The following is a 16990-nucleotide window of genomic DNA, read 5'->3' as shown; positions in this document are numbered from 1 at the left end:
CTGGTGGCTCACGCCTGTAATCCTAGCTACTCAGGAGGCTGAGATCTGAGGATCGCGGTTCAAAGCCAACCCGGGCAGGAGAGACCGTGAGACTCCTATCTCCAATAAACCACCAGAAAACCGGAAGTGGCGCTGTAGCTCAAGTGGTAGAGCGCTTGCCTTGAGCTGAAGAGCTGAGGGACAGCGCCGAGGCCCAGAGTTCAAGCCCCATGGCCGACCAAAAAAAAATAAAAATAAAAAAAATAAATGTAAAAGAATAGAATACGTGTTGTGTGTGTGTGTGTGTGTGTGTGTGTGTGTGTGTGTGTGGTCCTGAGGCTTGATCTTGGGGCCTGGGCACGCTCAGTTGGGTTTTTCCATTGAAGTCTGGTGTTCTACCACTTAAGCCACAGTTCTACTTCCAGCATCTTGGGATTCAGAATCTCACAGACTTTCCTACCTTGCTGTCTTTAAACTGCAATCCTTCTATCTTGGGTAGCTAGGATAACAGGCTTAAGAGGTTTCAGTTCAATATGTCAATTAATGAGTACAACAACATCTTGATCAGGGAACACCTCCTATTATTCTCTTCCACCTCCCCCCCCCTCTTTTTTTAAGAATGTCCCATCATGTGCCCAGGCTGACCTTGCTTGAACTCAAACAAATCTCCCACCTTAGCCTTTAGCCTCCCTATTGCTAGGACTACAGGCCCAGGCCACCACGATGCCTTAGTATAAGTGAATACTGAGTTAAAATAAGGTGCCTTATCACAGAGGAGGAAACACCAATCATGTTTTTCTCACATAGTTTTATTAATCCTACTAAATATTACCCATTGCCATTGTGAACTAATCCTATTATGTAAGTCATACCATTTAGCAAAAAAAAAAGAACACAGTGTATGTAATGTCGCCTAAACAGCAGTTTCTCAAGCTTTAATGCCCTTGATCATGTATGATTTAAAATACACAATTTTCACCGCGTTACAACCTGAACGTGACATTGGGGGTTCGGGCCTGGGTGACAGTCTGGGTAGAATCTGTCCACGAACACGTGCCAGCGCGCGGTCCCTCCCGCCCCGGGCTGCAGGCGGGCGCGCTCGGGTTCGGTTCAGCTACAGCTCAAGCCAGAGCCTAAGCAGGCAGGACGCGGGGCGGAAGGGGCTCTCAGCGCTCTCCCGAGGGGCCTTCCCGGAGGAGGGGACCTGGCGGCTCCAGATGGGAGACCGGCCCCACCCTGCCATGGTCCCAGGTGCGGTCGCTGGGCTGGAGACCCCAGGCGAGTCCCGGCCTCCCGGAGAACGCGGCGGCCGCTTCCCCGAGGCCCCGGCCTGGCGAGGCCCCCGCGATGGCATGCGGAGGGGCGGGGGGGCCGCCTGGTGCCCTCGCGGTGCCCGCCGCGTCCCGTGCCAGCAGCCGGGCCGGGAGCCCGCCCGGCGCCCGCTGAGTCAGCGGTGAGTCAGCGCCCGGACTGCGCCGCGTCCCGCCGGAGGGGACCGGAGGGACCGGAGGAGGTTGGCCATTCACCCGCCGGGGGCCAGTGGCAGCGCAGGAAGCTTCGCGGAAGTCGGGCCTGACGCCGATCGCAGGAACGCGCCAAGCCCGGGCAGAAGCTGCGCTGAGGCTCAGGGCGATGCTTTACAAAGCCTGTTTTTCCTTTGAAGCGGAACCCTTGGTAAGGCATACATCGTACATCACAACCCCACTCCAAAACACAACACCTTACCTTAATATGGTGATACACTCCCTTCCTGTCCTCCTCCTTTCCCCTTCCTCTCTGCCTTCCCTTCCTCCCCCTCCTTCTTCCTTTCTTTATTCCTCCTCCTCCTCCTCCTCCACACCCCTCCTCCTCCCTTCCTCTCTTCCTTCTCCTCCCCTCTCCTTCTCCTCTCCTCTCCCCCTCTTCCTCCTCCTCTTTCCATCTTTCTTTCTCCTTTTTGGTAATAGTCATGAAACACTAATTGATGTTACCACCTAATAAGTTCCAACCTGCAGTCAACAACTATGTCTTTGTAACTAAGATGGTTCTCAGCAGAAGCAGCCTCCTAGACATCTAGCAGCTGCTTGTGCTCATTTTCCGCGATTTACTTTAACCCCCTAGAACTTGAGCTAGATTGGCCCTTCCCCATTTAAACATCTGTTTTGTGTCTTTTGGACCTTGATGCATAAGTGATTATATGGGTGGGAGGATCTTGTTGCCATATGATATTTGGTCACTAATAAATTAAACTTTTTTATGTTGTTGGTAGTGAGGCTTCAGGGCCTGAGCGCTGTCCCTCCCTGAGCCTCTTTGCGCTCAAGGCTAGCACTCTACCACTTCAGCCACAGTGCCACTTTCGGTTTTTCAGTCTCATGGGGGCTTTTCTGCCTGGGCTGGCTTCAAACCAGGATCCTCAGCTCTCAGCCTTCTGGGTAGCTAAGATTGCAAGCATGAGCCACCATCGCTGAGCAACATTAAATGTTTAAATTAAGCCAGGAACAGGTGGCTCCAGCCTGGAATCCTAACTACTCAGGAGGCTGAGATCTGAGGATCTTGGTTTGAAGCCAGCTGAGCCAGGAAAGTCTGTGAGACTCTTACCTCCAGTTAACTACCAAAAATCCGAAATGGAGCTGTGGCTCAAGTGACAGAGTGCTAACCTTGCACATAAAAGCTAAGGATAGCACCCAGGCCCTGAGTTCAAGCCTCAGTACAGGCACAAAGATAGAGGGGGAGAAGGGAGGGAGGATGGAGGAAGGAAAGGTGGAAGGAAGGAAGGAAGGAAGGAAGGAAGGAAGGAAGGAAGGAAGGAAGGAAGGAAGGGAGGGAGGGAGGGAGGAAGGAAGGAAGGGAGGGAGGGAGGGAGGGAGGGAGGGAGGGGGAGGGAAGGAGGGAGGGTTGTGGTTTGTAATCCTGCAGACTTTCTTCTCTGATGCTGTTTAGCAGCCCCCAGAGTATCACAGAAAGACTGAAGGATTAAACACCCTCAGAACCGCTGTGGCCAGCGCATCTGGTTAGAAGCAGATCTGATTGAGTTCCAGGGAACAGTTCCAGGGAGCTGTCTCCCAGAGCCTCTTTAATTCTTATCTACACAGCATTTAAGGTTTCATGGGGGAGACAACACACTAAAATCCCAAGGCAATTAGATGGGGGTTAGATGTCCTGAAGAAAATGCTAAGGAAGTCAGAGAGCAATGCAAAGTAGCAGAAGTGAGAGTGCTAATTTGTCAGGTGGAGGTGTTTAGTCATCAGGACCCTTACAGTATCCTCCTCAGAGAAGCTGACAGAATAGGTGTCTCATAGAGCCTGAAAAATCTCCAATTTGCTGGTGCTACTATGGATCCCTGAAGGAAATACCTAATGCTGTCAGGGCTCTCATAGACCTGTCTTGTCCTTCATCAATGCTGAGAGCCTACTGTATAAACAGGATTTATGCCTTTGGCTCCTTGACAACAAGAAATACATCAGAAGGAACAGTAAGCATCATCTTTGCCAGACACATTCTCTGCTCTATAGGAAACTCCACCAGGGAAGGCAACTATTACAAATGAGAACATTACTTGGAGTTGTGAACACTGCTTTTTGCAGTGTTCTTCTTTCTCTCTTAACAGCACCCTGATTTTGTCCAGGCATCCCTCCCTGCACATGTGCGTCAGGGAAGCCCAGCCCTTGCCTGCAGTTCCCGAGTGGAGTTTGTGGAATCTGATATATCAGAGAAGGATTCCATTGCTCTGGCCAATGTGAGTCTGGCTTTTCCTGGAGCACAGATTACTTCAGGAATAGGCTTGTAATTAAATTCAGGCCAATGGAATATGAGGACAAGTTTAGAACCTTCTGGGAACAAGTGTTCTTTCTTATTCTTTAAATAGGCAACCACCAGAAAGGCCCTACTCTCATCCACTATGGTAAGCAGATGTAGAGCCTGAAATTTCTAGAACCATTTGACTATATGGAAGAAAGCAAAGAACGCCAGGGTTGCTGGATCATACTGACCCCAAGCCTGTTCCTCTGTTCACAGAGGCTCTACTGTAATTTGTAGAGGCTACAGTGCCACTTCCAGCTTTTTCTGTTATGTGGTGCTGAGGAATCAAATCCAGGACCTCATGCATGTGAGGCAAGCACTCTACCACTGAGCCACCTTCCCAACCCTCTTAAAATTCTTCTTAGCATAAATTAAGTGTACAAATAACATAAGATGGGCTGGGAAGGTGGCTCGGTGGTAAAGCGCTTGCCTTGCATGCATGAGGCCCTGGGTTCGATTCCTCAGCACCACATAAGCAAAAAAGAAAAAAACCGGAAGTGGTGCTGTGGCTCAAGTGGTAGAGTGCTAGCCTTGAGTTGAAGAGCTGAGGGACAGTATCCAGCCCAGAGTTCAGGCCCCATGACCGGACCAAAAAAAAACAAAAACAAAAACAAAAACAAAATAACATAAGATTATTAACATAATCACAAATCATAAATTATAATTGCTGTGATACTTACAACATATAGTAAATTTTGATCAAAATATGCTTCATATCACCCTCTCCTGTATTTACCCCTGTGGGTTTCTTTCAAAAACAGTCTTTTTTTTACAATCATGTCATATTATCATTATTATTTTTGGAAGTAGTGGGATTTGAAATCCTGGCTTTATGTTTATTAAGCTGATGCTCTACTGCTAAGCCACATCTCTCTCCCTTTCTTTGTACTGCAGAACCACATCCATCCTTTTCTTGATGCTGGTTATTTTTTTAAATATGTTTTTTTATTGTAAAAATACTGTGCAGAGGGGTTACACTTACATGAGCAAGGTAATGAGTACATTTCTTATCAAGCATTGTTGCCTCCTACCTTTTTTTTTCCCCTACCATCCCTGCCCTCCCACCTCAACTACATCCCACCCACCCCCACGATGCTGGTTATTTTTTGAGATAAGAGCTCACTTTCTGCCTGCATTGGACTGAGATGTACCAGTTTTAGGCTTCCCATTGTAGCGGTAATAACAAGTGCAGGCCACCACATTCAGTTTCATCAGTTGTAATGGACTCACATAGATTTTTCTGCCCGGGCAGGCCTGGATCTGCCATCCTTCTGAAGCTTGGATCTAGCTTGAATGCCAGTTGTGAGCCACCAATGCCTGACTCGTTACCATTAAATTTTTCAGGTCTCAAATCTGGATATGAGTGAAAACATGATAAGTTGTAATTCTGAGGGCATCTGGGAAAGAAAGCACAATTCCAAGGTGGGGCCTGTCCCAACTAGGACATGTACCTCTCTGTCCCATTTCCTCTTGTCTTCTACTGATGTCTAGCCCAGGATGCCATTGAGAATCTCAACTGGCTTTTACACTTCACCAATCTGGGTCAGTTCCTTGGTTTGTCCTTGCCACAATGACACATTAACACTCCTCATTTTGAGTTTATCTGATGATTTCTCTTAACTATGTTGAGGTTGTTGCAAAAACATCACAATGTGGTGCTGGGTCTTGCTCAGGATACTGTACCAGTGGGTAGGTCATGTGAACTGTGGTTATTTTGTTTAAGCAGTATCTTCTTGAGCTTTCTGTGTTGTAAACTTACTATTTTCCTTCCTAGTTAACAGATGTCCTGTGGAGAGCTGCTTTATGACTATTTTTATAGCATTTTTATACACTAATTTTAGCATCTGTCAATGATTGTTGTCTGCAATGACTGTTACTATGAGTTTTACCAAATGAGGATTTTCTATTTATATCATTCTTCCTACATTATTTAATTGCAATCCTTCTGTAGAAAAGAACTATCTCTTTCCTCATTTATTCCATTTTAATCTTTGTGCCAGTACTTGGGCTTGAATTCAGGTCCTGGGCAATATCCCTGAGCTTTTTTGCTCAAGGCTAATACTCTACCATTTGAGCTATCATTCTATTTCCATCTTTTTAGAGGCTAACTAAACAGTCATGGACTTTCCTGACCAGACTGGCTTTGAATCCTCATATATCAGGAGGCTGGAATTACAGGCTTAGATTATAAACATGAGCCACCAGTGCCTGATTTGTTTGTTTGCTTTTGTTTTTAATTTCTTAGGTCTGTATGGACTCCTGGCTATTTCTTTGCTGCTATGGCTCAGAATCCACTACTATTTGATTTTTCCTCACATTGTACCAGACCTGGCTCTTGCGAGCCTGCTGCTGGACCCATTCAGTCCTTCTTTTCATTTTTGTTTGTTGTCTGGCGCAAGATGCCTGAGGCATGGCAAAAAAAAAAGATAGCACATCTGTGAGACTCTGAGTTCAAACCCCAGTACCCTCCCAACCCCTGCAAAACCAAAAGCAAAGCCCCTGCCTCCCTTAGTCCTTGTCCCACCCCAGCCCTGGAACCAGCCTGTTATTGCAGGATGATTTTGAAAAAGTGAGATGAGGTACTAGTCAGACTTGGTAAATAATAAAATACAAATAATTTTTAAAAAGCAGATCCAAGCTGGCTGGCAGGGAGTAGTGTCTGCACACACCGTACAAGGACAGTGTGGCTGTGAGTGTGGAGTTGATACAGCTGCATCCCTGCTTCAGGGGCTTCATGCACACTTTGGGAGCTCCTGGGGCTGGAATGAGGAAGGGGAGGAGATCTTCCTTCTTTTCTAACTACAAGCACCTATGATTTTTTATTTATTTATTTATTTTTGGTCTGGTCGTGGGGCCTGAACTCTGGGCCTGGGCACTGTCCCTCAGCTCTTCAGCTCAAGGCTAGTGCTCTACCACTTGAGCCACAGTGCCACTTCTGGCTTTTTTCTTTTTGCTTATGTGGTGCTGAGGAATCGAACCTAGGGCCTTGAGCATGCAAGGCAAGCGCTCTACCACTGAGCCACCTTCCAGCCCCCTATGATTTTTTAAATAGTACTGTTGCCAAGAGTTAGTGTTTCATACCTATAATCCTAGCTATGCAATAGGCTGGGATTGGAAGATCCTGGTTCAAAGTTGGAGCAAACAAATTTGATAGACTTGAGGCTCTTCAATATGGAATAAATAGGGCTGGGAAGGTGACTCAGAGGTAGAATGCTTGCCTTGCATGCATGAGGCCTGGATTCCATTCCTCAGAACCACATAAGCAGAAAAAGCTGGAAGTGGCGCTGTGACTCAAGTGGTAGAGTGTTCACCTTGAGCTGAAGAGCCCAGGGACAGCGCCCAGGCCCAGAGTTCAGGCTCCATGAACAACAAAACAAGTAAATAAATAAATAAATGGAATAAGTGTCTTATCTTTTGCCCTCCCTTCCAGTACTTACTCAGCAGCACCCTTAGATGGAGGCAGAATTGAAGAAGGCAGAGATTCCCTGGAGGTCCCCTCAGCCCTGGGGATGTGAGGACCCTACAAGATGTGTACAGTGTAGATATCCAAGGTAGTGTAAAAAGCAGGAATGTGACTGGTAGGGTTTGGGTCTGGTTGGAGTAGCCCCTAAGGCTCACATATTGGAGCTTAAGCTTCACTGTGAGGTACTAAAGTATATAAGTATATGTAAGTATAGAGCATCTGACTGTGGTATCTGGAGGTAAGTAAGCCTCTGGGAGGAGATGAAGATTGGAGAAGGTCACCAGGGGAAGTCCCCATGACTGAATCCTGGTGGCTCTTTTAGAAAAGTCAGGTTTCAGCCTGTGGTTCATGCCCGTAATCCTAGCTACTCAGGAAGTTGAGATCTGAGGATCACAGTTCAAAGCCAGCTGGAACCAGAAGTCTTACAGACTCATCCCCAATTAAACACCAAAAAGCTGAAAGTACATCTGTGGCTCAAGTGATAGAGTGCTATCCCTGCGCAAAAGCTCAGAAGTTCAAACCCCAGGACCAGCCCACAAAAGAAAAGAGAATTTATGCCTAAACACTCATTGCTACCCCTCTTACCATGTAGTGCCCTGAACCACACAATACAGGAAGGACTGACTGTACCAGCAAGAACACCATCACCAGATAGGGCTCCTAGAACTTCAACAGAGACATAAGCCAAAATTAACCTCTTTTCAAATTATTCTGCCTGGGGCATTTTGTTATAGTAATGACTTTAGGAAAGCTATCCTCCTTAGCCTTAGTTTCCTTCCCATACTATGGGTATTGTGAGTGGTTCTTGAGTTGTAGTGAGCAGTAATGGTAGAGTGGGGGTCTTCAGAGAGCTTGGTACAGAGGCCTGTAAGAAGAGCAGGAGAGGACCAGTGTTCAGCAGTAGACTAGGCCTGACAGGATTCAAGGAACTCGTGAGGAGTTGTGTCTAGAAAGCAGAGGCTAGTGAGAATGACAAGAGGAGCTAAGGACCAAGGGGCGCCAAAGGGCGGCTGTGTTTGCCTGCCACAATTCAGAATTTAAATTCAGTCCTAGAGGGCCATGGTAGCAGTGAAAGCGGAGTACTTTCCTAGTACATCCTGGAACACAAATGAAAAAGAAGGAAGGAGGGAAGGAAGGCAGGAAAGAAGGAAGGAAGGAAGGAGAGAGAGAGAGAGAGAGATAGAAGAAGAGGGAAGGGAGGGAGGGAAGGAAATAGGAGGGGGAGGGGAGGGAGGGAAGAAGAACCCTATGAGTAACAGATAGCAAGGGCTGTCCTCTGGGGAGAGTAGGGGCATGGCACAGTCAGATCTGGATCAATGGGGTTACTCAATACCTGTAGCCACTGGGAAAATATAGTCAAAATCTGACACCATGTGGTGATTGGACAACATTCCTTGAGAGACTCAAAGCTACAAGAGGGCCACTGGGGTTTCCAATGAGTGGTCTGAGCAGACAAGCTGAGGGCAGGAGGGCAGCAACTCACCTGTGCTGGGACCTTTCAGGCCATTCTAAAAGGAAGACCAGACCCTCACATTGGGCACCCTCCCCCAGAGCTTGGTCTGCAGAATCCCACCAAGAACTCAGGTCTGAACCCCACAGATAAGCAAGGTAGGTGCTCCAAGTCCCTTAGGCGGGTTGTAAGGGTAAAATGACTGACAAGGCTCTTGGTTAGACAACATGCTTCTAAGCACAAATCAGGGGACTTTGGGGGAAGTTTAACTTGGTCCTGATTGTCAAAGGGAGGGGAAAAGAGGTTGTGTGAAGAAATAAGTACACTTTAAATATCATAAGGCTTCAAGAATGACTTTTTACAAAACAAGGAGGCAGGAATCAGAAGGTGATGTGACAGCTGGCATGGGTACAGCTAGGAGCCACGTTCCTTCAGCCTTCCCTGACAGCCAGGTGAGAAGCTGGCACCGTCCCAGCCAGGAATTCCACGGCCAGGAGGGACTGGCCTTGCCCAGAACCCCGTGAGTATGTCTGTTAACCTAGGCCCAGCGATGAGTCACCGCAGCCTCGGCAGAGGAGACCCTCCTCCCGGCCGCCGCGCCAGGAGAGCTCTGGTTGCTGAGCAATGAGACATAACACACGTAAATAAAATGCAATTTCTTGCTGCAGCAGTGAAGTCTGCTGTCTTTCCCTGACTTTTCCTCTCCGTCCCCCAACCTCCCCTCCCAAGCTTCTCCTGGTGCACTTGTTTAATGGGGGGGGGTCAGAACTCCCCAAAGCAGCCTCCTGGGGAGGGGCGGGGCGGGGCGGGGTCCTCCCAGCCCCAACGCCTGGCTCTGTGGGCGCTCCACCTCCTCGGGCGGTGGGGCGGACCCGCTGGACTTTACCACCGCCAGCTGGGCGGGAGTGGTGAGGGCTAGGGCTGGCTGCTAGATTTGAATGTGGACGAGGAGGAGGAGCCTCAGGCTCTAGGACAGGCTGCTGCCCTTTTCCCTCCGGGTGGAGGGAGCGGGGCGGGGCAGGCTTCCCGGCACCTGCACTGTTCACCGTTCACAGGGCGGGCGTCATTGGTTACTCACCTGAGGGCCTGGCAGATGAAGGGGCGCAGGCCTGCACCCTGGCCCTGGGCATATGGGCAAGAACGTCATTTTAGGACGCCTCTCGGGGCCAGCATTGAATTGGGGTTGAATAGATATCACTCTACGTATCAACACAACTGTGTAATGTAGATATTCTATTATTTTTGTTAAATTGAAGTTTAAAGTACACATCTGTCCATGTTATGTGGTGATGTTATCACACATCATTAAGCCTACCTCACTCTGATGAAAGAATATTCCCTTCACTGCCAAGAGTTCCCATCTGCCCCTCTACAGGACATCCATTGGCCCCTGGCTATCATGTTTTTGTTTCTGGTGCTGGTGCTGGGATTTGAACTCAGTGCCTGGGACCTGTCCCTTAGATTTTATGCACAAGGCTGGCATTATACCACTTGAGTCACACCTCTACTTCCAACCTTTGGGTAGTTAATTGGAGATAAGAGTCTCAAAGACTTTCCTTCCCTGGCTGGTTTCCAATCATGATCCTCAGATCTTAGCCTCCTGAGTAGGTAGGATTATAGGCATGAGTCACCAGTGCCCAGCTCTGGCTATACATTTTGCTTTTACTAGAATTTCCTATGAATGGAATTGTGTTTAGTATAATTTTTAAAGAGCTTCCTTAAGCTATCAGAAATGCCTTTGAAATTCATTCATGTTATAATTGGTTGTTTCTTTTTCTTGCTAAGGAGTTGAGTACAACATTTGAATTATTGGCACTGTTATCAATAGAGGCTGGGAATGTACAAGTGTAAGTATGTAGACGTTAGTCTTAATTCCTCGTAGCAGTGGAAGGATTGCAGTGCAAAGCAAGCCCCAGGAGGAGAAAAAAAAAGGCGACAGACCCCATTTCAACCAGTAAAAAAGGTGGATCTTGTGGTGTACATCTGTGGTTCTGGTTATGCAGGACACATGAATAGGAGAATCACAGTCCAGACTGACTCTGAAAAATGAAAGTAAAAAGGGCTGGGACCTGGCTCAGTTGATAGACTAGCTAGCACCAGGCACTGAGCTGAAACCCTAATCTTTTCCCCAACTGTCATTAAAAAAGAATAAACAAAATATTGCATATAAGTTGCTGAGTACAGCTAGGGCATAGATTGTTCTCTGAGGACATTTCAGCAGGTAGCTTCTGGAAGCTTCAGCTGCAGATGGCATGTATTTGCTAGTTTTGTAAATATGTTGTTTACAGGATTCCTCAATATGTTCCTTTGCAATTATTAATTTGGGATGAGAAACTTTGAGGGTAAACATCTTGCTTCTCATTTAAAAAAAATCCTTTTACCCATTCATGAGAATATCCATTATGGATTTCCTAACTCCACCATTCCTTTTATAATTATTAGTTGCAGTCTCCATTGGTTGGTATTGTTCTTTATTTTTATTGTAAAGTTGATGAATTGGGGTTACAGTTATATAAGTAAGGTAATGAGTACATTTCTTTTTAAACTGTTAACCTCTCCTCCCCTTATATTCTCCCACTTACCCCTCCCTACTATCCACCCCCACCCCTGACAAGCTGAATAGTTCATTTCCAACATGGTGTCAAGTGAGTATCATTGTTGCAATTAGTTCATCCTCTGTCCTGCTGTTTATGTGATTCCCTTTCCCTTCCACTGATCAGGTCGGATAAACATATACAAGACAAAGGGTACAGAAAACTATAACAGAAAAAAATAGAAATAACTGCATACAGGACATAATAAGAAACTTCTTGTTTCCAATTCTTGGAGTCCATGTTGATTTGCTTCATTATATATGGTCCTATGCACTCAGCAATTGGGCTTTTGTGATCTCCTGTAAAGACTATCATAGACATATTCTAGTTATTACAAATGAGGGAAACCAAGCAACCTACTTTTCTTTGGACCTGACTTACTTTTGCTTAATATAAATTTTCCAGTTCTTTATATTTCCTTATGAATTGGGCAATATCATTCTTTCTGATGGAAGAATAGAACTCCATTGTGTATATACACCACATCTTCTTGATTCATTCTTCTCCTGAGGGGAATCTGGGGTGGTTCCATATCTTAACTATGGTAAATAATACTACAATGAAGCACTGGTAGCTTTAGTATGGCCTTGTTTGTGTTCATTTGGATAAAAATCCAGGAGTAGGATTGCTGGGGAGCTCTATGTTTTAGTCTTTTGAGGAACCTCCATACTGCTTTCCAGAGTGGCTGAACAAGCTTACATTCCCATCAACAGTGTACTAGCATTCCCTTTTGGCCACATCCCCACCAGTATCCATTGTTATTAGATTTCTTGATAATGGCCATTCTAACTGGGGTAAGGTGGAATTTCAATGCTGCTTTGATTTGCATTTCTCTTATGGCCAGAAATATTAAGAATTTCTTCATGTATCTATTGGCCATCCTTTTTTTTTTTTTTTTTTGGTCGGTCCTGGGGCCTGAACTGTGGGCCTGGGCATTGCCCCTCAGCTCTTCAGCTGTAGGCTAGCACTCTACCACTTGAACCTCAGCCCCACTTTCGGCTTTTTCTGCTTATCTGGTGCTGAGGAATGGAACCCAGGGCCTTGGGCATGCAAGCAAGGCAAGCACTCTACTACTGAGCCACCTTCCCAGCCAAGGGTTTTTCTTTTTTTATCCATCAAGTCTAGCCCTGCTCTACCACTTGACCAATGGCTCAATTACTAGCTTCTTTTGTGTGTGTTTAATTGTAGATGAGAGTTTCACAGACATTCCTTCCACTGGCTAGATTCAAGTCATTATTCTCAAGTCTCAGACTCCTGAATTGCTAGGATTACAGGTGTGATCCATCGGTGCCAGGTAGTATGTGGATATTTTGACAGACTATTCTGTTCATGGACATTTGCAGTTAAGTCATAAAAAAACGGTTAGTCTCAAACCCTGAGCACCTGAGGAGAGGACTGACTTTCTTGCTGAAAAACCTAGTGGACAGGAAGAGGCCCACTTGACGTTTCAGTTGTTACAACCGAAGCAACACTTGTGAGCTAAAAGTTTTTGAGATGCTCTGAACTGCTAGCTGTCAGCAGAAAAGCACTGAATTTGTTCAGTTGCCTTCACTATAGAAACTCTCATGTAGCCCTTCTCAAGCTTCTGACCCAAAGAATTATGAATGCTATTAAAACTAGTGAACTAATAACTTATAAATCATTTAGATTTCCTACTTAGTTTTGATCAATTACTTTGTACTCTCTTCTTCTTCTTTCCTTCTTCTTCTTCTTCTTCTTCTTCTTCTTCTTCTTCTTCTTCTTCTTCTTCTTCTTCTTCTTCTTCTTCTTCTTCTTCTTCTTCTTCTTCTTCTTCTTCTTCTGTCGTGGGGCTCGATCTCTGGGCCTGGACGCTGTCCCTCAGCTCTTCAGCTCAAGGCTAGAGCCCTACCACTTGAACCACAGCACCACTTCTGGCTTTTTCTGCTTGTGTGGTGCTGAGGAATCGAACCCAGAGCCTCATGCATGCAAGGCAAGCGCTCTACCACTGAGCCGCCTTCCCAGCCCCTGGCCATTCTTATTTCCTCTTCAGAGAAGTCTCTCTTTAAGTCTATAGCCCACTTGTTAATAGGTGGCTGTTTCTTTGGGTATTTGTTTTGTTTTATTTTTTTATTTTTGAACTCTAAGTATATTTTAGATATAAGGCTCTTGTCTATTGTATGGCTAGTGAAGATCTCCCACTCTGTGGGCTTTCTGTTTATCTTGCCAGCTATGTCCTTTGTCATGCAGAAACTCTGCAGTTTATTGCAATCCCATCTATGCAACCTTTCATTTTTTTTGGGGGGGGGTCCCGTCCTGAGGCCTGAACTCTGGGCCTGGGCACTGTCCCTCAGCTCTTCAGCTCAAGGCTAGCGCTCTACCACTTGAGCCACAGCGCCACTTCCGGCTTTTTTCTTTTTGCTTATGTGGTGCTGAGGAATCGAACCCAGGACCTCAGGCATGCAAGGCAAGTGCTCTACCACTGAGCCAACTTCCCAGCCCCTCTATCCAACCTTTCTTTGAGTTGTTGTGTTTCTCGGTCTTTATTAAGGAAGGTTGGACCTGTACCAAGGAGCCACCAGTGTTTTACCTATTTCTTCCTGTAATAATTTCAGGTTATCTGCTTTTACCTCGAGGTCTTTGATCCATTTGGAATTACCTAGTCCACTGTTATAACAAAATACTGGAGGCTGAGAAATTCATGAAGAATAGAAATTAATAACCTTATTTGTGTAGAAATGTCAAACTTAATTCCTTTTCATTTGTACAGGGGTATCTCACTGTATAAAATATGTAACTATATGGGTTTAATTACAGAAACCAATAAAGTATTCTCTAATTTTTAAAAGTGAAATTCATTTGGTTTACAGTTCTAAAGGTTGGGAGGTCCCAGAGTATGGTGTTGGCATCTGCTGGCATCTGAGGAGGGCCACGTTCTATATCACAACATGGCAGAGGGCATCACATGAAGAGTAAGTAGGCTAACTCAAGTCTCTCCTCTTCTTTATATTCTTCCAATATTCTTTTTTTTTTCTTTATGTGGTGCTGAGGAATCGAACCCAGGGCCTCAGGCATGCAAGGCAAGTGCTCTACCACTGAGCCACCTTCCCAACCCCTCCTCTTCTTTTTATAAAGCCACAAATAACATCACAGACCCCCATCCTCATGACCTCATCCAAACCTTTCAACATATATTAAGTATATACATATATGTGTACATATATGCACCTATATATGCAAAAATAAGTGAAAGTACTTTTACATATTAAGTTAAAAAAGAATAACACAAAAGTGTATGCACAGAACAAAACTCAAATACCTAAAACCTATCTTAAAATGTATATGAAATATCAATGCATTAAAATTGCAGAAATATGTTTTCCATATTTTCTATTAGAAATATGTATAACATCATAAAAAATATGGAGCAAATGGAATTTTTTCTTTGTGCCAATATTAGTGACTGAAGTCAGGTTCTCATATTTAGTCAGCTTTATTGTTCATAGCTGAAGGTGTTCTTCAACTTGAGCCACACCTCCAGCATGGCTTTTTATTGGCTAATTGGTGAAGTCTAGGCTGACTTCAAACTGAGATCCTCTGATCTCAGCCTCCTGAGTAGCTAGGAGTAGTGTGACTCATCTGCATCTAGATACAATAAATAAAATTTAAAGAAGTTTATGTACTAGTAACTGATGAAAGAATCAGAAATCAAGAGAATTAAAGAAATGAAAGCATTAAAGAATTAAAGAAATGATAGAGAATTAAAGGCAACTCTGTTAGAAACCTTGTCACCAATGCCTCTTTCTACACTGCTAGTGTGTTTTTTTGTTGCTATAACAGACTAATTGAGATGAAGCAATTTATAAAGAAATGAAGTTTGTTTTGGCTCATGCTCTTGGAAGCTGGGAGGCTCAAGAACATGGTGCCAGCATCTGCTCAGCTGTTCATTAGGGCCTCCTTGTAGAAGGGCAAGGGGAAGTATGTGGAGGACAGTAGGAAACAAAGGGTGGCTGTGTAACAACCTGTTGGAGGAAAAGCATGAATCCTTCCATAAGGGTAGAGCTCAAATGACTTCTTAAAGCCTCCCCCCCACCAGTATTGTTACACTGGCAATTAAGTTTCAACATGAGTTTTGTTCAAGGACAACTTCCAAACCATAGCATTCCATCACTTGGGCCCCTAAATTCGAAGTTTAATTATTTCATCTCTCAAGTTCCAAACTCTTGACTCATTCCTGCAACACATCAAAATTCCAAAGTTCAAGGTGTCATCTGTGAGCCTGTAAAACTAAACTGAGTAATCTATCTCCAAGATGAGACACAGGGACAGCAATAGTGTGTTTATTTCAAACTCGAAAGGACTGTAAGTATGGCTCAAGTAGTAAAGCACTAAATGCAAAGACATAAGTTCAAGCCTTAGCTCCCTCCAGACCAAAAGGCAGGAACAAAGCAGTAGTAGCCCATAGCAAGTCTGAAACCCAGTGAGCCAGACATTGAGTCTTCAATCTGGGAGTCATCCAGTCTTTGGATGCCTCCTGGACACTGCTGCAGGAGTTGGGCCTGCAAGGCCTCAGGCAAATCTGCCTTGTGGCTTTGCTAGGCAGATACTATCTGGCTACTCTGGCTGGAGTTTTCATATTGGTGTCTGCAGCTTTCTTAGATAGGTGTTGTACCCCATTAGTAGCATGACCATTTTGGGGTCTCAGTGATAGTCATCTTTTTGGGTTTATCTGTTGGTTCTTCTTTGGTGGCATGCTTCTGTCTGTGCTCCCAAATGGTATGTCCTCTGACATCTAGGTGGAGGTCACTGTGCTCTGCAGCACAGTGGTTTTTGTGTGTCCTCTGTTTGCACCTGCACCTGGGGCTGCCCAGTCATGACTGGAATCTGGGGAGTAGGAGCCCAAGGTAGCCCTGAGCAGTGATCAGTGAGTTTTTTCTGCCCTTTAGGGCTGATTATTCTGAACCTGAGACCAGAAAAACCACCTTGAAAATATCTGAAGTGCCTTTGGGGTTTTTCCAATTGTCCTGATGAACAGCACCCACTCTTTTGTGCTTTCTTGTACTTATGCCAATTTCTTTAACAAACAATAACTTGTACATTCTTATTCTCTTTGAATATCTTTCCCACTCCTTACCTGGGAAGGCTAAAAACTTTCTAATTAATTATTTAAAATCTTTAAGTAGTTGTACAAAGGGGTTTTAATCCAACACATCAATTTATGAGTATAATGCATCTTAATCTGCTTCTTTTAGCTGTAAATTCTCTCTTTAGGTCATTCTTTTGTTTGAACACATCAGCATAAATGATTAAAAATAACCAAAAAGGGGCTGGGAAGATGGTTCAGTGGTAGAGTGCTTGCCTTGCATGCATGAGGCCCTAGGTTCCATTCCTCCATCTAAGCAGAAAAACCAGGAAGTGGCTCAAGTGGTAGAGCGCTAGTCTTGAGCTGAAGAGCTGAGGGACAGCACCCAGGCCCCAGGCCCCAAGACCGGCAAAAAAAAAAAAAAAAGCAAAGCCCTTCTATATTTGGCTTAGAAATGTTTTACCTAATTCATTAGAGGATTGAAGCAATCCTCACTCTTAAATTCCACCTTCCATAAAGCCCTAAGGCACAGATATGATGCAGCCAAAAATTTTGCAGCTGTTCAACAAGGATAACTTTAATTCCACCTCCCAGGAAGTGATTCTTCATTTGTATATGGGACCTAATTAGAATTGTCTTTATGTACATATTTCTATCTGCATTCTGATCACAGCCACTGAAGTGAT

The 16990-nt window shown here is 45.0% G+C and overlaps 1 long non-coding RNA gene across 1 annotated transcript; it reads right to left on the bottom strand.

Annotated features, from left to right (window-relative positions):
• Nucleotides 1-770: 770 nt before the first annotated feature.
• LOC138804987 (uncharacterized) lies at nucleotides 771-1791 on the bottom strand. The gene is made up of 2 exons (XR_011365392.1): nucleotides 1705-1791; nucleotides 771-1634 (listed from the first exon to the last, which is right to left on the bottom strand). It is a non-coding gene; the product is annotated as an uncharacterized lncRNA (long non-coding RNA).
• Between the last annotated feature and the right edge of the window lie 15199 nt (nucleotides 1792-16990).

The sequence above is a fragment of the Dipodomys merriami genome, unplaced genomic scaffold (genome assembly GCF_024711535.1).
Source record: "Dipodomys merriami isolate MVZ:Mamm:240054 unplaced genomic scaffold, mDipMer1.0.p SCAF_38, whole genome shotgun sequence".
NCBI lineage: Eukaryota > Metazoa > Chordata > Mammalia > Rodentia > Heteromyidae > Dipodomys > Dipodomys merriami.
Note: the sequence above shows the minus strand (reverse complement) of the source record. Positions and strands in the feature narration are given on the sequence as shown.